The 22,548-nt window shown below is 34.9% G+C and overlaps 1 long non-coding RNA gene across 1 annotated transcript in view; it reads left to right on the top strand.

Moving 5' to 3' along the window:
• LOC102029360 overlaps positions 1-2,408 on the top strand; it is a 138,261-nt gene extending 135,853 nt beyond the window's left edge. Inside the window, exon 5 of the long non-coding RNA XR_001236810.1 lies at positions 1,016-2,408. This is a non-coding gene — a long non-coding RNA (uncharacterized LOC102029360). The remainder of the gene's footprint in view (positions 1-1,015) is intronic.
• The last annotated feature ends 20,140 nt before the right edge of the window (positions 2,409-22,548 follow it).

Here is a 22,548-nt window from a genome sequence, read left to right as displayed (position 1 = left end):
AAAGCAAAACTGGATTTTTTTTTTTTTTTGGTACCAGTAACTGAACTCAGGACCACACACTTGCCAGGCAGGCACTGTGCCACTGGGCTATATCCCCAGCCCACAAAACTGGAAGTGAATAAAAAAAGAGGTATGAGACAAACATAAAATAATTAGCAGAATGTCAATAATAGGAACTTTCTTGGTCTTATTCTCCAAGAAATATCATCCATTAGGTCATAAAACGTCTTACATTTTATAAAATTGAAATCATACCAAGTATAATTGTTTGGCTACAGTGTAGTGAAACTATGAATCAAACAGTAGGAAGAAACCTGGAAAATTCACAAACATAATAATAAAACAATGCAATCATTAACAAAAAAATGGGCCATGGAAAAAATTTAAGGGGAAAATGAATTTTATCTTGAAACAAACAAGAAAGAAAACACAATATACAAAAAGGTGCACCAGAGCAGTACTAAAGGGGAGCTTGTAATGTGAAACACTTCTGTTATAAAGGATCCCAGAGAGCAGCCTAACTTTATACTCAAGAGACAAGTACAAACTAAACCCATAGTTACAAGAAAGAAAGAAGTAGTAAAGATTAAAACAAAGATAACCAAATAGAAAATTCAGAAAAGAAAAAAAGTCAATAAAATAGACAATTTTTAAAAGATCAACAAAATTGACACATATTTAGACAGACTGAAAACAAAGACAGAAGATCTAAATACAATTATTCATAACCTAATCATGTTTCAATGACCCACAGTTGTCTCATAATAGTAGCAGTGGACCTAAAATATTCCCAGCCTGTGGTGACATCACAGCCAAAGCAGCCATTATAACGCTGTAGCACAATGCGTTAGTCCTGTGTGTGTTATGATTTCAGTGTAAGCTAAAGCAACGATCTGCTAGTCATAGAAAAGTATAACAGATGAAATAATGCATAGTACAGAAGGCTAGATAGGGAGAATAGCATTGTGTTTTTGTTTTATGTACTTACTGTAGTATATTTTTATCATTATTCTAGAATGCACTCCTACTTACTAAAAAGAGTTAATGATAAAACAGCCTCAATCAAGTCCTTTAGGAGAGATTCCAAAAGACTACAGTTCCATGAGTGCTACAGCCCTGAAGAACTTCCAGTGGGACAAGATGTGCTGGTGGAAGACAGTTATGTTGATGGTCCTGACCCTGTAGAGGCCTAGACTACTTTCTATGTTTGCCTCCTAGTTTTCACAATGTTTCAATAGGAAGAACTAATAAAAACTTAAAAATAGCAAAATTTGTAGAATAAGAATAGAAAGAAAATATTTTTTGTACAGCTGTGCAGTGTGCTTATGATTTAAAAGAGGTATTATTATAAGAGGAAAACAGTTCATTTCAAATGTTTGCAAATTTTAAAAGTTACAGTGAACCAAAGGTAATCTCTTATTGAGGAAACAAAAAATTGTTACAATTTTAATGTCACCCAAATGTACCATTTGTATTTACTCTAAGTAGCATAAGGTCATGTCCTTGACCTTCACATGTACTCACTGATTCATCTGGAGCAACTTCTTGCCCTCTGGGTTGCATTGGTGGCTAATCCTCATGACAGGTTAACTATTTTTACCTTTGCAATCATACCTTTATTGTACCCTTTTCTATGTTCACATATGCGAATATTTACCCTTGTTTTACAACTTTTAGTGGCATTGAATACATAGCAGGCCTATATAGTGTTGATGTATAGAATGATAGGCTACAGTATATAGCCTGAGTATAATAAGACCTACAATCTAGGTTTATGTTAAGTGCACTTTATATTATTTGCACAATGACAAAATCATAGAATGACATATTTGACAAAACATATCCCTGTCATTAAAAAATTTATGAGTATAATTAAAATGAAAACTGAAAAAGGAGGTATCACAATTAATGCCACAGAAATGAAATGAATTAAATTTGATAATATAGAAGAAGTGGATAAATATCAAAACACCATGACTAAATCATGAGGAAATAACAATATAACTAGAAGGGAGATTAAACAAGTAATTAATACCTTCCTCAAAAGCCAAGCTCAGGACCGGATGGCTTCACTGGTGAATTCAACCAAATATTTGAAGAATTATACTGTATGGTTCATTTTGTCAACTTGATTGAATCAAGAGACAGGTGATTAATAAACACAATTCTGTGCCAGTTCTGTGGGTCTTGAGGGTATTACACAGAGAACCACATCTGATCCCTGGTCTCTTAATCTCTCGACCTTCCTGTGCTCTGTGCTTCCTGGATGCCAGCAGGTGAACAGATTTCCTCTGCCTTGCCCTTCTACCGTCATGTTTCTGCCTTCAAACCAGGCACTCATGGACTGAAATGTTCGAAACTGTGAGCCAAAATAACCCTCTTCTCTTTTAAATTACAAGTGACAAACATTTTTATCTCAGCAACAGGACACACACACACACCTCAAATTCTTTTAAATAGCTCAAGAGGAGAGAACCACAAATTCTAATGACAAAGCCAGTAAAAGACATTACATAAAAAGACACTGTAGGACAGTATCTATGGTAAACATCAGTGCAAAAACTCATAATAAAGTACTCACAAAAGTGATTCAACAGCACATCAGAATGATCACCTACGTAGATGAGGGCAAAAAGACTTTACAAAATTCAACACCATTGAAAAATTGTCATACTAGAAGTAGAAGGAAATAGGCTCAGCAAAGAAGACCGCATGTCAAAAGCTGTCATCCTCCATCAGGCTCAACACTGGACAACTGGAAGCTTTTACTTTAAGGCCAGGAACAAGATAAGGATGTCCCTCTTGGTAGTATGTACTTCTATTCAACATATTATTAGAGGTTCTAAACAAAGATATCAGGCAATAAAAAGGAATAAAAGATATTCAAATCAGGAAAGAAATCAGAAATCAAAGAACCTACTTATAGATAACCCAATCTTGTGTGTAGAAAATAGACTACACCAAAAACTGTTAACACTAACGAGAAAACTCAGGAAAATTACAGAATGAAAAATCAATATATAGATAATGTTTTTATTTCAGTAGGCTGAAAATGAGCAATTTCAAAATTCTATTTAGTATAAGATCAAAATGAATAAAATATCCAGGAATAAATTTAAAGAAAGAGGTGAAAAGTTTAAACATTTAAAATTTAAGAAACCTTGATCATAAAAGTTAAAGTTAAAAAGACAAAAATAAATGGAAACACATTTGTGTTCATGGATTGGAAGATTTAATATTGTTAAAATGTCCATAGTACTCCCAAATAATCTACAGATTACTTATCAAAATCTCAATTTTTTTGCAAAAATGGGAAAAGTAATTCTAAAGCTAGTATACAACTCCAAAAGACCACAAATACCCAAAATAATCTTAAGAAAAGGAAAACTAGTGGCCTTCCATTTCCTAACACCAACAAGTATTACAAATTACATTACTCAAAACAGCATTTTATTGGCATAACAGGAGAAATAGACCAATGGGACAGAGCAGAGCATCAAGAAATAAAACTGTACATATAAATACAGTCAGCCAGTCTTCAATAAGAGCACTGACTGCACAATGGAAAAGGGAAAGTCTTCTGAGTAGTTTTGGAAAAACTACTCATCCACTTACAAAAGAATGAAATCTGTTCTTACTCTTATGCTATACACAATGGATTAAAATTCAAATATAAGGTCAGCAACTGTACAATTCTGAGACAAAAATCTAGAGGAATAATTTCCTGACATTGTTCTTGGTAAGATATTTTGGATATAAAGATAGAGGCACCAGCAAAAAAAGCAAAATAGAGGAGTAAACACCATCAAAGTAGAAATCTGCATGATAAAGATAACAACGTGTAGGGTGAACGGCAACCATAAAATGGGAGAACATGCTTACAAATCACATATTTGATAAAGTGTTTAACAGCCATAATATGTAACTCTTATATCTTAATATAACCAAAACAAATAACCTAATTCAAAAATGGGGGAAAAGGAGGCTAGGGATTTAGCTCAGGGGCACAGCACCTGCCTGGCAAGGGAAAGGTCATGAGTTTGATTCCCAGTACCAGAAAAACAAACAAACAAACAAACAAAAAGAACCTTTGCTAGGCATTCCTCTAAAGATGACAGGTAAATGACGAAAAATATAAAAAAAAAGATCCTCAACATTATTCATCAGGCATAGCCAAATCAAAACTACATTGTGATATCACCTCATGCCTGTTAGAATGCCTTTATTTAAAGTAAAACAAAACAAAAACTAAGCAGAAAATAACAGGTATTGATGCAGATGTGGACACTGGCACCGTTGTGTTCTGGTGTAACTGCTATGACAGCAGAAATAATTTCTCAAAAATATAATAAAATAGAATTATCACATGAGTCACTGTTTCCACATCTGAGAAATTATCTAAAAGGTTTGAAATCAGGATCAAAGAGATAGTTTGGCCTTCCATGTTCATTTCTCTATTATTCGCAGTAGTCAAGATGGAAAAACAATGTAAATATCCATTTATGATGAATGAATGGATGGATAAAGAAAATTTGGTATATGAAATTTTGAGTTACCCTTGAAAACAACAGAAATCTTGTCATATGCAACAACCTGGAGGAAGTTGAGGATACTGAGCTAAGTGAAATGAGCTAGTTACAGAAGGACAGATGCTACATGATCTTATTTACAAGTGATATCTAAACAGTCAAACTTAGTAAATCATAAAGTAGAATGGTAATTTCCAGGAACAGGGAGAAGGACAAAATGGAATGTGCAGTTACCTGTGTATAGTGCCAGTTATGCATAACTGTGACCATTAATCAGATGTCAACTTGACTAGATTAAAATACGATTTGCTATTTAATAAAGCACACTTCTTTGTGTGTCTGGGGTGTTTCCAGAGATGATTGATAGGAGGCCAACAAACCAAGAGGGAAATATCAACCTTAACTGTACCTGGCAACATCCAATGGGCTTACAGCTTGAGTGGAATGAAAAGGAAAGAAAGGAAGTCTGCAGGGTTTTTCCTGAATCTTCACTCTCCTAGTGCTGCCACATCTTTTGCACTGATGTCACGTGTAGACCTCACACTGTAGTCTCTCCCGGCTTCTGATGCAGCAGACTCAGACCATTAACTCTCTAGACAGCTTCTAGGCCTTCTATTTCAGTCTGGTGCTGATTTCTCGATCTCTCTTGTTCTGTGGCTTCAAACTTCTTGAGCTGAGCAGCTACAGGACCCCGTGACCATCTAGCACACAGATGGCCACAGTGATAGCTCAGTCTTAGAGCCCTTGCCTAGCATGGGTAAGGCCCTTAGTTCTATCTCCACAACTCCTCCTCCTCCTTCTACTACTACTACTACTACACACACAGAAGTTAAGGATATGTATTATTATTAACAAAGTGAGGAAATTGGTTTGGTTTGGAAAGAGAGCTTGACTTCATAGACTTTTCTGTGATATTGATTACAATGTTATAACATATAAATATACGCTCGCAAATACTCTTCAATTTTGCCTCTTAGGGCCCTCTGAATTTTCACTTTCCTCTCACTGGCTTGGCTGAGTACCTCGTGCCATAGTTAGATTTAGTCTCTAAACACACTGTCCCACACTTTGTGCAGAGTTGCTGGCTTGAGAATGCTGAAACCTGCATTTCCTGCGTAGTGTTATTAGCTAATTTAACTTTGATTTTTGCCCTCAGGAGCCAGAGAAGGAGATGGAAATCAGAGGGAAGGAACAAAAGTGTTTAGTTTCTGACAAAGTCAGCTGTATCCTACCTCAAAGGGAGCATCCGTCTGCAACTCCAAGTTTTATATCTATTCCTTCATGTCTCCTATTGCTATCCTCAAAGGGCTATTGGTAGAAGTTTGGACTTTGAAATTGGGTTACACCTTGAGTGCCCCGTCCCGAGAGATCTGAATGTCAGACACATGATACCCCCTGCACAGATCTTTTCTCCATAAGTTCAAACATTAGCCCTACAGGACCTATGGTTCTGGTAAGCCCACTCTTCCATTTGTTTTCCCCAATATTAGGGGAAAAGGCAGCCATTTCCTGTAGTTATTAACCTGGGGACAGCCTCATCATTCCCTATATATTTTTGGTTCTCTATCCCCAGTGTAAACAATTTCCTGCATGAGATCATCTTCCTTTCTTTTTTCTCTTTTCCTCTTATTTTTTGAAGGACTACAAATACAGAGTAGAAAATTAACACTAACCAAGCTTCCTATCTGTGGAATTTAGTGTTTAGCAAGGCAACTTGTAATAAACTAGGTATGATCTTGACTGAGGAAAAATTCATATTACACTGATGTGTCAGAAATTTGTCTTTTCCTTTGTCCTTTATTATGCTAATATATTCTCTCTCACATTTTGAGAATAAAGCAATATTTTGCAAAAGAGTTGGATTCCCCAAACTAATGCTATATCAATTGGATAGATGGAAGGATGGAAGGAAGGAAGGAGGGAGGAAGGAAGGAAGGGACAATCTGTATATTTTTGGCAGTTTTTATGGTTGTAAGAAATATGTAGCATCATATTAGTACCCTCTCCTCTTCTAAACTCCTATTTACGCTGTGTGTGACTAGAAAACACCCAGACCCTTCTATACGTGTTGTGACAGGATCTTGTGTCTTTCCTATAGTGTAGTTTCTCCGAAGACTTCATTGACCCCTGATGTGATCATTGGCTCTAGGGAGTCCAGCTGTTCTTGAAGCAATTTATACACACAACAAAGGTATAGGGGCTTGGAAGTGGCACACAGGATCCTCCTCATTTGCATTGCTGCAATAATCTGCATCTAAGGGGAATATTTTTCCAGCATTGACTGACCGATTCCCACCAATTTTCTCTAGCTGGAACATTAGTACTTGACTTGTCTTGAAAGTACGTTATGGGAACAATAGCAAAAGCTTTGTAGGAGTATACCAGTATCCATGAAAAAGTTTTAATTACTTTCCCTTTCCAGAATGAATTTGTTGTTTTCTTTTTTCAAATAGAACTAGATAAAATTTGGTATTGCCTTTATTTGAGAGTTGCCAATAAATTCTTCCCCACCAGTCTTTCACAAGTCCTAATCTTTTCCTTTTATGAAAAAGAAATCAAGTTCATTCCTTGTCAAAGGATGTGCACACTCTGCTAAAAGTTTGAGATTTTATTTTTTACATACTTCAAAGCAGAAGTTCACATGTTCTTTGGAATTAGAGTGCAGGGTTAAATCCCTGCTCTGTTATAATCAGCAGTTGCTTAATTTCTTTAAGACTAGTTCCTCCTCTGAAGACTAGAGATAAAATGCCTTCCTCTAGGGTTAAGTGAGTATTATTTGAGATAATGTACATAATGTACATATCTTAACACCTACTTAACAAAGGGCAAAAGAGCTTAAGAAAACATATGATAGCTCTTTCCAGGGTTTTTTTTTTCCTTTCTTAAGCAAATTTGAGTTGTTTAAGTTTCATAACTTTGTATCATTTGTACTCCATGTTCTGGAAATCAAATGAGACATATACAAATAATAAGTTGGGAGAAATCTGTGAAACTGAATACATGTAATCATAAACAAAGCTTACTCATTCTAACCATTTCCTCTTTCAATAAAATATACGTACATTTTCTTCCCTTTCACTGCAAATCCTAGGCAAATTGCACAGCCACCCATAGGCTCTCAGGTATAAAGAAGAATCAGTATTGCAGGCCAAACCTCTTAACAAGTTCACACTGCATTCCCTCTAATTCCTGGTAGCTCCCTACACTGGTGAGCTGTGGAGATGTGAACTGGAGTGATGCTCCGCATCTGCATCTCTCTCTGTTGGAGACTGTCTGTGTCTGCCTTGCTTCCTCTTCCACTCGCACATAGAGTAACGAGCACTTGATAAGGCTTTTGTGTCTTATGTGTGTTGCACACTCAGCTATATGTTCTTCACAGCTGCCCTACATAAATGGTTTTTGGGAAAAATCAAGTAAAGCAACTTTTATCTTGGAACTGTGATTGAGTTTTAAACAATTTAGAAACTAAGACTTAGATGTTGGCTTTACTCCCCACACAGTTTATAAATCTCCCACCAAGCCACACCTTCCTCCTTAAACTTTTAATTCATGTGAAGGTATAACATGTGATATGAAAGTCTACTTTAGCCACATGTCTATTTTTTTTTAAGATAACTCAAATTTACTCACTTCAAGTTCTGGAATTGAAAAGTCCCAAATCAATTTTATTAGCTAATTTCAAGGCCAATGGCACTAGATCCCTCTGGAGGATTTCAGGGAGAATTCATTCTTTTCTTGCCTGTAAGTTTCTAGATGCAGTGCATTTCTCAGCCTGTGGCTGTGTCACTCCAGTCTCTGAGTCTGTGACCTTCTCCTCACAGGACCTTCTGCTTTGCTCTGTGCATTTCTTTCTGCTTCATTCTTATAAAGACATTTGCAGGACCATTTAGGGTCCATCCAGATTTTCCAGGGTAATCTCCTGTCTCCAGATCCCTAACAATCACATCTACACAAAATGTTTATTCCGTAAAGGGAAATATTTGTAACTTCCAAGGATTAACAACTGAATACCTTTGGAGACAATTTTCATCCTGCTACAAACTTCAAAGATAAGGCAAATAATTTTACACCAAATTTTATAATTTCTTATTATACTTTGAACTTTTCTTTGCAATCATCTGTGATTGGGTATTCATTTCAGAATCAATAACTATGAAAACTACCATGGTCCTGTCGGTCCATACTGATCATTTTCTCCTGAGTGATTCAGGCCTGCGTTTAAATTCCAGTAATGTATTATATTTTCAAAAGTGAGCAATTTATTGAATTTCTTCATTTGTTAAAAAAGACAATATTTTGAACCTCAGCTTTAATGATGAAAAAAAAAAATACAGGGAACCAAGAATTAAATCTAGAACCGGGTAAGTGCATGTCATATTTTAATCTCTTTTCTTCTGTTCATCTAGTAATTCTTATAACTAAATAGCTTTCTGATAATCCATCTTTTTCTAGAGAAATTATTTTTTAATTTTACATGTTAATATGTCTCTTTTTTGTTTTCTTTTCTTTTCTTTCTTTCTTTCTTTCTTTCTTTCTTTCTTTCTTTCTTTCTTTCTTTCTTTTTTTTTTTTTTTTAGAAATGGGTGTTTTATTTTCCATCAACCTCATTTCCATTTTGCTTAAGTGTCTGCAGAAATGCTCAAGACCACTCAGCGATGGTTCCTACCCACTCAGTGGCCTGCACAGCGGGGATGCAGACCAGTGTTCTGAGACCGGCTGAGCACTCCAGTCTTCCACAGCGAACTGCTGAATAGGAACAGAGGCACCTGCGCGCTTTCAGAGCAGTCTGCAACCTCAGACTGAACAGCAGGAAACTCGGGAGCTGGTGGAGTCCATTCACCTGGAATTCCTTCTTGGTCACAGTCTTTTCAGCAGCAGCTTGCTCTTCCCTTTCAACCTCTTCAGGATTCCTGTAGTTGTAGAGATCAGGCACAACTTCCTACGGGTGTTCATGGGGGAGGGCGGGCTTGGTGCCACGCATGCGCAGCACTTCCCTGGCGAGGTCCTTTTTTGTTTTGTTTTCTCATCATGATAGTTAATATTAAAAACATTATTGAGAATTAACTGATAAATATCAGGACGTTCCCTCTTCCCGAAAGGAAATTCATAATGAATATGGGCATGTATGAGAAATACCACTTCAATTTCATTATTTCCTCTCCTGCTTTGTTTTTAGTCTTCCCAAAAAAAATCCCAAGTTTCAGTATTTCAAAGTGCAGAGGATATTACATAATTTATCAAGTTACATCTCTGCACTTTTTGATTGATTCATTCATTCATTTTGAAATATATTTCTAAAATCCTGAAAATATAATAATATTTCTCATTCCAGCTTTCTGATGTTTTATCAAAAGCAATATCTGTCGTCAGTCTATAGCAATATTTGATTTTGTTTATCACGATTTAGTTCTTTCTATTGTAAGGGTACATTAATTTTATCATTACATGACATCAAGAGAAGCATCATAAGAAAGACAGAGAGCTATTCAGTGAAGAACTTCTCTTAGGATATTCAGTTACACTAGAGCAAGCTTTAAATTTTAACATAGAGTAAAATTAGCAGCATTTTAAGACCATTTTTACGGCCTTTAACTTTAAGCTATTGACATAAACTTGCATATGTTTTAGATGTATCTCTCAATGAGTTTTTAGAAACTAGCACGTGTGCAACCATCACCTAAACCAAGAAAGGGGTGTTACCAGCACCTCTGAAATTCCTACTTATGTCAACTCATTACTATTCTCCTTGGCAAGCTGAAACTTATTGACTTCTTAAAAGCATAGATTAACTTTGCCCATTTGGGAACATTATTAAAATAAAATTCTATTGTACTTACTTCATCCTGTGTGACTTCTTGTTCAATATTATGCTGGGGGTATATTTACCTATTTTGCACATAGTTTTAATTAGTTGTTTCATATTGATATACAAGATTTCACTAGAACGGTGAGCATTCTAGTTCAGGAACTTTGATAAATGCATATGCATTTGTATGGAATGTATCTGTATGTTCTGAATTGTGGGCTGTGTTCTATACAAGATTTACAGGACACTGCCGGCAGCCAGCAACGCACGGACATTCTATTGCTCCAGACATGCACCAGTAGCCTACATTCTTTGTCTTTTTACGTTAGCAATTCTGATGGGGGGATAGAAACATCATATTGGGTTTTAATTTTTATTGAATCAATAAATAATACATAGGAGTATTTCCTATGTATTGATTATTGATCAATCATATCAACTTTTACGTGAATTTCCCATTTTGTTCAATTTTCTGTTAGGCATTCTATGCCTTTAATTTGGTTTTAAAGTATTCTTTATATAACATAGATATATTTTGTGTGGGATAAATGCTTTGTAAATAGCTTTTTTCTCATTGTATTGACTTTTCTTTTATTCTATTTTGTTGATGAATAGCAGTTATCAATTTATTCATGTTTTAGTTCAAAGCTATTTTTGTTTCATTTAGGAAAACTTGTACTACTCTAAAGGTATGAAAATGGTCATTAAGTTGTCCATCTAAAGCCATTATTGTTCTGCTTTTCATACTTTGACCACAGAGCATTTAATGAGTGCAGAATGAGGTATATTTTTTCCATGTCCAGTGTACAGTCAATTGGCACAACACCATTTGTTGAAAAACTGTGTGTTGAAAAAGCATATACACTGTTACTTTTATGATAAATTAGGTTGATATGTACAGCAAAAGGTGCTTTGTAAAATGGTAATTTTAGTGAATATATTAAACATATACAAAATTCAAGAGAATAGTATAATAAACCTATGTCACTCATCACCTGCCTTCAAGAATTATCAATTCAAAAACAGCCCCTTTTCATAGAAAAACATCCATTTCCTTCCACAAATTCCCAATAGTATATCATTTTGTCCATTAAAATATCAGTATAACTCTCTAAAACATGGTTTCTTTTTTCTTTCTTATAACTTTCTAAAATATAAGTTTTCTTCTACAATATTAGAATAAGTTTAATACAGGATAGTTAACATAAGTTTATTCTCATATTGAAAAATCACACCTAAATGTAACAATTTAGTAGAGTATGAAATGGTCATTTAGCATACAATTTCTCTCTGTCTGATAAAGTTTTAAGGATTCTGTTCAAATTAGGGTATAGAAAAATTTATACATTGTAATTAGTTGATATGCTTCTTTGAACTGTTCTAATCAGTGAGATTTTCTCGTCTCTTGTTATGTCAGTGTGTGTTTTTCTTGTATTACATTTGTTGAGAAACTAGCTCATTAGTTCCAGGTTGTGCTCTATATTTTGCATTTTGCTATTTTTTTAAACAGTGGGTATTACTCTTTGAAGCAAGACATTTAAAATTTATTAATTCCTAGGTAGTGAAATAAAGTTACAGTTACCTAGATATCACCAAATTGAAGTATAGTGATTGAAATCTGTGCTAATACTACCTAAAGCTTATTAAGAAAGATCCCTAATTTTACAGAGTTTGTCTAAATAAATCTTCTTTTTGAATTTTCATATACCATGAGTTTTTTCTTTTATCTTGACTGATTCTTTGTTGCTGAGGGATGTCCTATGCTTTGCAGAATGCTTAACAATATCCCTGGTCCTTTAATTATGGATTCTAGTAGCCGCCCCCAGTTATATACATGAAAAAATATTTGTCATTCATCCACTTCTATGGCTTGTTACTAACTTTTTACTCCTGTTCTTGTTTGTTTTCTCTCACCTGAATTTGTTTTTATTTCTTTGAGAACTGGGGCAATTTCTTCATTTATAAGGTAAGGTTATAAAAAATTATTGTCTCTTTCTCAGTGGATCATTATGAAAACCAAATAAAATAATCCACAAAATTTCTTTGGTTATTTTTATAGGCTCCTGTTAAAATAATAGACCTTTTAAGATGTTACATTTATTGGTATTACCTCACTATTTCCACTACTGTCTTTCTTACTAATTATTAACTCTTTTATTTTATGTTTCTTTTTTTTTTTTTTTTTCGGTTTTTTGTTTTTTTTCCTGTACCAGGGATCAAACTCATGACCTTGTGCTTGCCAGGCAGGCACTGTGCTGCTGAGCTAAATCCCCAGCCCCCTAACTGTTTTATTTTGAACCAAATATTTTGCATCAATGTCAATATTCTCCCATTAAATCTTCTTTCCTCATTGAAATCAGCCACTTTTCCTCATAGTTCCTACAGTCTCAAGCTACAGCTTTCCAAGCCTTATCTTTCAGCTCCTCACCACCATTCTCTATGCACTTCCCATACTTACCTTTCCATTTTTACATTTACCTGCACTCCTAACATTTCAAATTTCTTTCACCATAGAACTCCTTCCTGGTATGGGCAGAATTCTTTAGGGTGAATGCATAGAGTATGAGTCTAGCACCTGGCATTTTGTTCCTCATGTATTCTACCTTGTGTGTATTTTCTTAGACATAAACCTATGTACTTCATCCACTTGTGCTGAACTCCCCAAGGGGTATATTTGGTATCTATTTCCAGATTAGTCTACTCATGGCTGTTCTAAAATTGACACTGAGGACATGTTTCAGATCATGCAGGATAGCACACCACCTCTCCCTGTAGTCACTAGATACAACAAAGCATAGGCCACTTTTTGCCTCATAATAATCACCACATACACTTGGAAAATTGAATGACTATAAGAAATTACTGAGTAGCATTTTCTTTCAGACTAAGTCATTTTCTTTTCTTTTCTTTTCTTTTTTTTTTGTTTTGGTTTTTTTCTGGTACCCAGAATTGAACTCATCACCTTGCGCTTGCCAAGCAGGTGCTGTGAGGCTGAGCTAAATCTCCAGCCCCCAACTAAGTCATTTTCAATAGAGAGGTCACAATGCAACTCAGTTTTTTTTTTTTTTTTTTTGGTTTTGGTTTTTCTCCGGTACCAGGAACCGAACTCACGACCTTGCGCTTGCCAGGCAGGCGCTTTTGCCGCTGAGCTAAATCCCCAGCCCCTTGCAACTCAGTTTTGAGATAGCTGAATAGCCTTTTTTCCGTAGTTGTATACAATATAAGGGAGAAAAATGTCTTCATGTCTTTAGTTCATTTCTTATTACATTTTTTCCTCTCCCCCCCTTACATTTGTCTTCCTTTATGTTTTGTCTTCCTTCTTTTCTCTCTCTTGCTTTGCTCTTCCCGAATTTCTCTCTTCTTCACTACTCTTTTCTGTTCTGTCCTCTTTCTCCTTCTTCCTAAATTCTTTTCTTCCTTTCTTCATTCCTTCTGTCCTTCCTTCTTTCTTTCCTGTTATTCTGCCTCCTTTTATTTCTTTCTCTCTCTGTTTAAACCACAGATATCCTATGCAGAAGACATCTGAAGATCTCTAGCTGGATTTTTGTCGGGGGAGGTACTGCCCTCTGCAGTGTGGGAGGAAGTGCTGAAAAATATTCTTACATTTTTACACCTGGAGGACTGAGCACTTCACTGAAAATAACGGCATGTAATGTAGCAGCCAGTTAATTCCTGTCATTTTGTTTTGAGGTCATGCATCATTTTTGTTGTTTTTGTGTTGTTTTGATTTTGTCTCCACTGTTGTTTTACTAATTTTTTAAATCTTTAAAATAAAAAAGTATTGTTGATTCTGTTTGAAGCATCTGGGTGTGTTTTAAAGTCTTCTCCCATTTTCCCAGTGATTTTATGATAAGGAGTAGACAGCCTTTTATCTGTAACTTTATACGCAATGACATGACCTCAAAGGGAGGTACATTCTTTCTCGTCCATTGCACTTCTCTGTGCAGACCTAGTGGTAAGTTGCCATTGCCTCTGCTGAGATCTTTGTTCCATAAACACTGAGAGTTCCATAAACACTTCTTGACTCCCTCACAGAAGTTTGGGTGGTAGTCTTATTCTTGGTATGAGCAAGTTTAAATTGTTAATTAATCCCAAAAGCATACATCATGTTACAGGTCAGAATAAAGCTTCTCTCTTGCTAAGTTACAAAAACAGCAAACCTTTACTAGCTGCCCTGTCTTTAGAGAGTCAATGTAGGACAAATTTATTCTTGATTTACATCAAATTATGAAGTTGTGGTGAGTAAATTTATGCCATGAAATGTCTCAGGAAGATCCTGCCTACATGGTATGCATGTTTGTCTCCTCTGTCATCCTCTATTGTTCCCACTTCTCTCCTCCATCTCGACATTAAGATTTTCTAACCAGTATCTATCTGACTCAGCAATAAGCCTAATAGCTGATGGAGTGTTAACATCTCCATTCCATACTTGTTACTTATTGCCATATGGCTTAGAAAAAACATCACTGAGAAACCTACTTACAGAATTGTGACTCTTTACTCAGTACTCCATAGAAATATAACGTAAGTGTTTGAGAAAAACACTGACAGATTGTTAGATTTTCACCAGCTGACTGAGGGACAAAAGTTATCAATGGAGGAAATTTTCCATCTTACTGGGGACTTCTCTGAGATAATAATTTTTTCCTAAAGTCAGAATACAATATTCTGCCCTTCATGAAAAACTCTGATCAAATTGAAATTCCAAATTGGTTTTGTGTGTAGTTTGACCTTCCTTGTTAATGTCATAACGAGTGTTTATTATGTTAAATTGATAGCTTGAAAAGTTCTGGATCAACATCAGGCAATCAAGGGCAGGAAAAGACTTTTTATAAGAGCTTGAAGGAGAGACTATCACTGTCTAGCCTTCCTTTTCTTCCCAGCAGTTCTAATTACATAGTCTAAATTCGGGGTCACAGAATCTAAATAGATGACCTAGAAGGAGCATCTCCATGTAGAGCCTGTGGTCACAGGGACAGATGGCAAAGTGGTTAGTTGCATCAGCTACCTCCCTGTTTCCTAAGCAAAGGCCCTCTTGTCACCAATGTTCCTCTGGGGGTAGGGGTAGGGGTGGCTGAAAATCACACTTCTTCCTGGTCTAAGAGTGGCTTAGGTAGATTTTTTACCCTTTGGTGTCTATAATTAGTTCCCACAAAGCCAAAGTTTTAAAATGTGGCAGGCCCTAAAAAATCTTAAATTTGACTTCAACTCCAATTTGCTTCCATCTGAAATGGGAAAAAGTAGTTAGAAAAAATATTGCATTAAAATTGTTGTATGCCTTAGTAAATTAGTATTTTAAATGCATATAGGCATTTTATTTAAATGGAATGAGTGCTAAGTAAAATATATGCTGAATCATACTCCAAATATTTAGACTTCTATTTTTCCATATTGTTGTTTAACCAAAAGAATTTAATATGAATTTATTTATTCAAAAACTAAGAGTGGATGAGTTCAGAGGTACCGCTTGAAACATGTTCAAGGTAAAAAGATAATCCAGATGCATGCTACCCCTAACTAAACCAAAGCCAGAATTATCTTGAAAATTACAAATTTGGCGGGTTATTTTTAGTGTTAGCCAAGAGGAAAACCCAGAGTTTGCACCATAACAGTAATGCTCAGTTTTCATGAGTCTGGAATGTGGTCATCGACCCAGCTGAAAATAGGCAAGAGCATCAGTGTATGCTCGAACAGAGCCTGCATTGCCGTGGGTGTGTGTGGACAAAAGACTAATTCTTAGTATTGTTGGAAGGAGGGACTGCCACATCACAAACTGTTACTGTTGAAAGGTCTCAGAAGCTGCATGCAAAGTAAAATAAATAAAATAACCATCCAGCAAAAACTTTACATAATACCACTTCAGCTTCAGTGGTATCCCATCGTCTGACCAGGATAAATAGGTGTCATATTTTGCAAATGTCCCTATTTTTAGATTCAATTTATGAAACTGCATATTGTCTAGTGAAAGGGATAAGATGGTGTCTCTTTAGACAAAAATTAACCCCAATATTTGAGCTTGTATTCTTACCTGAACAATAGCTTTGAAAATCCTGAGACTCGTCACATCAAAGCATCAACATTAGCACAGTGGATTGTTTGCTTCTTGTGATAGTAAAAGAAAAAGCAACACCGTGGCTGCAGTGTGGCTGATGAGGTCATTTAATCAGATGTAGAAATACAACATGATTGTGTTTTCTCTCTAAGCAACCACAATCAGCGATTTCATAGCTGCAAAACTCTTGCTGGGGTGGGAGGTCATCTTGAGAAGGTAAGTTGGCAATAATCAAGATTATGCCAGACTCCTAGACACAGGTTTGACCAGTGAAACGTGACAGTGCCTTAGATCCTTCATGGTACTTAAGTACTGGATACTCCCTCATGAACTCCTTCTCCTGGAAATTTGGAATTCAGCAACACCATCTGTCCAAAGGTTTTCCAAGGTACATACTGTGGTTTTGACCAGCCCTGATGTGGGTTCAAACAGATTCAAATCTGTTTTAAATATATTGGCCTCCTGGAATATCTAATTTTAGAGATAATATATTGCCATAACCACATAAATGAATGCAAGAAATACTGAAAAGAAATGATTTGATTATATTTACACCAATGAAAAATGTAAACATAAATTATTGTAGCATAAAAGAATAATGTAAGAAGGAAAAACTAAAAAAAAAAAAAACAAGTTGAGAGTAGAAGAAATTAAGAAAACCTGGCTTGGCTTGTAAGGTTTCTGCTTAGTATTATTTAGTAGGTTATTTTATTAATTCTTCTGGTTTCTTCATAACCAACTACTTTTTATATTTTAACAAAAAACATCAGAAATGTTAAATAATTTACCTGAACTCACACATAAATATGAGAAATATTAAATTAGAGCTATTAATATAAAAATGAGGTCTTAGGATGTAGTACAGTGATACAATGCTTGCTTATCATGCGTGAAGTCCTAGGTTTGATCCTCAACATGCAAAAATCAAAAGCTTAAAGTTGGGTTTAGCTGTAGAAATAGAAGTGATATTTAACTATAAAGCAATAAGTAACATTATTATTTCTGCAATTGAACCCAATTTTCACCTTTAATGCAAGTATGTGGGGGATAAGCATATTCTATTGGTGGGATTACAAATTAATAGGGCCACTATAGAAATCAGTATGGAGGTTCTTCAAAGAACTAAAAATAGAACTACACTATGACCAGCTATATCACTCCTCCATATAGGAAAAGGAGTTAAAGTCAGGATAGTATAGAAATAACTGCATACACATGTTTATTACAGTATGATGCACAATAGCCAAGTAATGATATTAATTTACTCACCAATCAAAGGAAGAAAGGACAAAGAAAACATTGTACATATACATAGTGGAATATTATTCAACCATAAAGAAGAAAGATCATGTCAGTAGCAGAAAAATGGACAGACCTGGAGGTCACTACATTAGGGAAGATAAACCAGACCAGGAAGACAAGAATCACATGTTTTCTCTCATATGTGAAATCTTTGGGGGGAAAAAGACAACTGTAAAAGAGAAGGAAAACTACTAGAGAAAAGGAAGAAGTAGAGGTTATGAAGAAGAGAGGGTAAGCGAAGGTAATGGGGTTCAGATATGATCAAAGTGTCTTGTATTCATGTATGAAAATGCCACAATGAAATGCATTATTTTGTAAAATTAATGTACACTATACTACAAGGAGTGATAATAAAAGTATTACAAAGATTCCCAAAGATGCTTATAAAGCATAGAGTGAGGAATGATGATATAAATTTACAAAGAAAGTTTGAATTTAAAATTGAAGAATAGTTGGCAGAATGTTGAAAAAAATGAAAACTCAAGTTATGAATACATAAAGTTCATAACTGAAGATATGAACACATATCCAGAAAACCTATCTTCTGCTATAAACCTCAAGAAATCTCTCCTCTCAGGGGCTGGGGATTTAGCTCAGCGGCAAAAGCGCCTGCCTGGCAAGCGCAAGGTCGTGAGTTCGGTTCCCGGTACCGGAGAAAAACCAAAAAAAAAAAACAAAACAAAACAGAAATCTCTCCTCTCCTTACCCCACAGATGGATAGGGTACCACATATGGCGTGGGTTCAATCTTCAGATGAACTCTGGAAACAGTAATTTTACAGTTACATTCTCCAGGGCCTTTGTTCAAGTATTTACCTGAAATAGCATATGTTTAGCAAAATTGCTATTACTGCCTGTTAATACTTGTTTGTAAATTGTAATTGAAAATGTAGTCCACTCCAAGTTTTGTTGAATAAATCATGATGAAGCAAACTTTATTACTTGTAAACTTTTTAAAAATAGTTGGGGCATGGATTCGAAATTGTTAGGTAGGTCTTGTAGGATCATTTCTGATTACTCCTACTACTCATTTGGTGTTGCTAATTAGCACAGGGGTCTATTATAAGAATGTGGCCCGTGAAAAGGGTTATGAGTTATGTCTGCCTTTTCTCTTTGTCAAGGTAGACTCAGTGACTCTCAGCAGGTTATAAAGTATAGTTTCTGTAACGTGGCTCCTCTTTGCCATGATACTTCCTCATGACTTGCATACAAAATAGTGGTAGACTTTTTTAAAGAACAACCTCAAGTCTTGGCATTTTCAATGGTTCTGATTTGCATTTTCAATGATCCCAATAAGACTGGTGAAATATAAGTTGTACTAAGAATTTAGTAGTCAACATCCTTCTCTGATTTGCGTAATCATTTTATTACTATCAACCTCTCCCTTGCTTTCTGGCTCTTTTATCTTATTTCTATATATTCTAGCTTTGGACTGGTCAGATGCTATTTAAAATTCCTTGTAGTCTATGTAGTGCTTTCCCCAACACTTAACATTAATGGCTGAGTTTGAGGATTTCTTCCCTCTGTTTAAAAGGGGAAGTTATGAACTATTTCAATGTGGTATACAAAATAATAAACTAAAGTTGGATCTTGTTTCTAAATCAGATTATAAAACATAAAGACTGTGAAAGAAAATATTAAAGCATAAAGCTTTAAAATCATGGCAAGTTTATAGCTCCAGCTTGAAAAACAGTGTTATGAATTGTGAATGTCTATATGCCTGAAATGATGAAAGAAACTTATTCTAGGAGATGTACTAGAAAAAAAAACTTAAATATATATCTGTTTAGCATAGCTCAAAGCAATTGCATGAAGTAAGAAAATAAAGTAATACAATGTAGCTGTTGGAAGAAGACAAAAAAACCCATATTTTAAATGTTTTTGGGTTTTTTTCTTTTCGCTTATTTTTCTTTAACATCAATCTGAGAGCAGGAAAGAATAAAAAATGTGCAAAGAGTTAGTGTGGTGTTCAAAGACAAATATCTCAGTGACTTCAAAGAACACCTGCATGTAGCGGTGGCGATGCTAAGAGGGGAGAAAAGTGAGCTGCAATCGAAATGAACCAGATTCAGAGCCCCTGCAAGATCTCGTAGTCTCTGGCAGGTCTCAGTTTGAGGAGCAGAATGCCTCCAAGGTTAATTTATTGCAAAGTTTATAGTCATATAATATTTGCTAGCCACATATTTGTACTTTAAGTAGAAAAACACAGAGCTAAAAATTGAAGAGGAGAAAAAAACTAATTATTATGAATAAGTAGTACACACATTCTGTCCCATTGTAAAGAATGACTTAATTTTTTTTTATGGCAGAAATCATCTATTTCATAATCTTCCAGTTCTTTTGCTTGATCTTCATGATCTAGTCATGGAGGTTCCTGCTAAAAGTTTACATATATTGCAATCCTCTCTTTCAGGAAAATAATGTGAGAATCAGTTATGGAGAGTTTTTAAAATGCTGATAAAATAATTATATGTATGTGATGTCAAAACTCATAAATTGAATATTCAAAGCAAGGAGGAAATTGGTTTGAAGACTGGGTAACAGGCAGTGATTATTTTCAGATTTCTATAATGTAATAGAGAAAATGTACGACCACTTTCACAATCATAATAATGAGGCTTTTGAATGTACACTTAATTGAAACAAGCCCAGAAAGTCTTCTGCAATATCTCTATCAGGGATATATGAATCGAAACCTCAGGAAATAACACCTCACTTCTATTAAAAATGGCTGAAAGAAATCTTTAAAAGCCTGATATTAATAAGTTCTAGATAAGAAAGTGAAGAACAGTTATACTTTGTCCATTATTGGTGAGAATGGAAAAAAGGTAAGAGTGTTTTCCAAACATTTACAAAAGAAATACTGTATGATTCAGTAATCCCACTGTTGGATATATATCCAAATTAAAAGAATTCAGTGAATCAGACAAGCATATGCACTCCCATGTTTGTTGTGGCACTATTCTCAATATTCAAGAAATTGAAATAACCTTAAGGTCCATCACTGGTGAGTGAAGAAAAATAATTATACATGTACTCTTCTGTCATAAGACTGCAGTTCTGTAACTTGTGACATATGAATGGAACTAGAGATCATTATAAGTGAAATAAGTCAGACATAGAAAGACAAGTACTGTATGATCTCACTCATTTGGAGAATACAAAAAAAGTTGACCTCACTGAAGCCGAGTGGAGGCAGAGCCCTGGAAGCAGAAGCTGAGACAAGGGAGGGATGAGGGGAGGTTGATCAGTGGGTCCTAAGTTTGACAGATGTAAGAAATTCTGGTAGACCACTGCACTGCAGAATGACAGTAGACAACAATAATGCAGTGTACATTTCAAACAACCTGAAGAAAAGCTTTTGAACATTTTCATCATGAAGAAATGATACATATTTGAAGAGATAAGTATGTTTAACCTGATTTAAACAGTACAGAACATATACATATATACAAACATCACATGGAAACCCCTATTTATGTATAACTTTTGCTTTGAATCTGTCACTTAAGAATAAATTTAAGTTAAATTTACAAAGAATTTTTCTGTATAGAAAAATAGATGGAAATCTGATGAATAAACATTAATGAAAATTTTGTATACGTAAAGACACTGTGAGTTTTGCCGGTTGGCAAATCGAGAGGGTTAAATGCAGAGACATTCCTTTCTAGGCCATACAATCAACTTGATGATAATTCCGAAAATCACACTATTGACATTCCATGTACAAATAGAGCAATAAATCACTGGGAAGGACTATTTCCAAAATAGAATTAGTTGAACCCAATTTCACTGACTAAAAGATAAATCAAGTAAAATTATTATTTTTTTTACATTTAAAATTATGCATAAATATTAGTGGAGAGTGAGAATAAAATAAATGAGAAGTAATTTTAAAGTATTATGAAATTATTGATTCAGGACTGTTTCAAAGAGGGGGGTCTTACGCTGAAATTAAAATGAAAGGATCAACCTCATTCTACTGACAAATTTTCTTAAGGGCTATTCTATATACTCAAGAAAAATTAGTGCCACTATATACTCAGGTTCCCTAGGTATGTTTTTAGGTGACACGTTAATGTTTCAAAAAAAGTAAGTGCTTCTTTTTTGTGACCTTAGGATAGCATGGAGAGAAAATTCTGATATATTTTTGTTAATTTGCAGGTAAAAGATGAATATTCTGTTATCTGTATATTTCTAAAGGCTTGTCCATTACCCCTAAGAAATTAATTTCCAGAACTTACAGACTGATATAGTGATTCTCTATTTCTACTCTTTTTTTTCATTTGCCATGAAATAGAATCATATTCTTCCACATTAGCTGAAATAGAATAGGCAAACTGTACATACACCAACATGATTTTGAGAAATAAGGTAGCCAATGTCAAAAAATATCATATTGGAAAATGGAAATCTAAAGACAAAATCACAGGTATTATATGACACCTTGGCCAATATAACTAATAAAGTTAGCATATGACATATTGGACAGCAGTGTTATACATCTTTAGACAAATCTAGAAAAAACAATTTTCTGAACACTTTTCATATCAAGATTGTATGTTTCTAATTTTAGAATCAAGTTTAGATGGAGCACAGTAATATGCTAGTGTGTTGGTAAGCAGGTCCCAAGTGCTGACTCAATCTATAAAATGGATACATGAACTTTCTGACCATATTAAACAATTCTTAATGCCAAGTTCAATGAACAATTCACAAATAATAAAATTCCCTTTTAAAAAAATTACAATTCCATAAATTTTGACAAATACTTTTTACAATCAAGTAATAGAGCATTTCTACCACACTAAGCATTTCATTATCTTTAACAGCATATACACTGCTCTCCTACCCTGGCTT

The sequence above is a fragment of the Chinchilla lanigera genome, unplaced genomic scaffold, assembly GCF_000276665.1.
Source record: "Chinchilla lanigera isolate Chin_1 unplaced genomic scaffold, ChiLan1.0 scaffold00005, whole genome shotgun sequence".
In the NCBI taxonomy this organism is placed as follows: Eukaryota; Metazoa; Chordata; class Mammalia; order Rodentia; family Chinchillidae; genus Chinchilla; species Chinchilla lanigera.
This window is presented reverse-complemented; position numbering and strand designations above follow the sequence as displayed.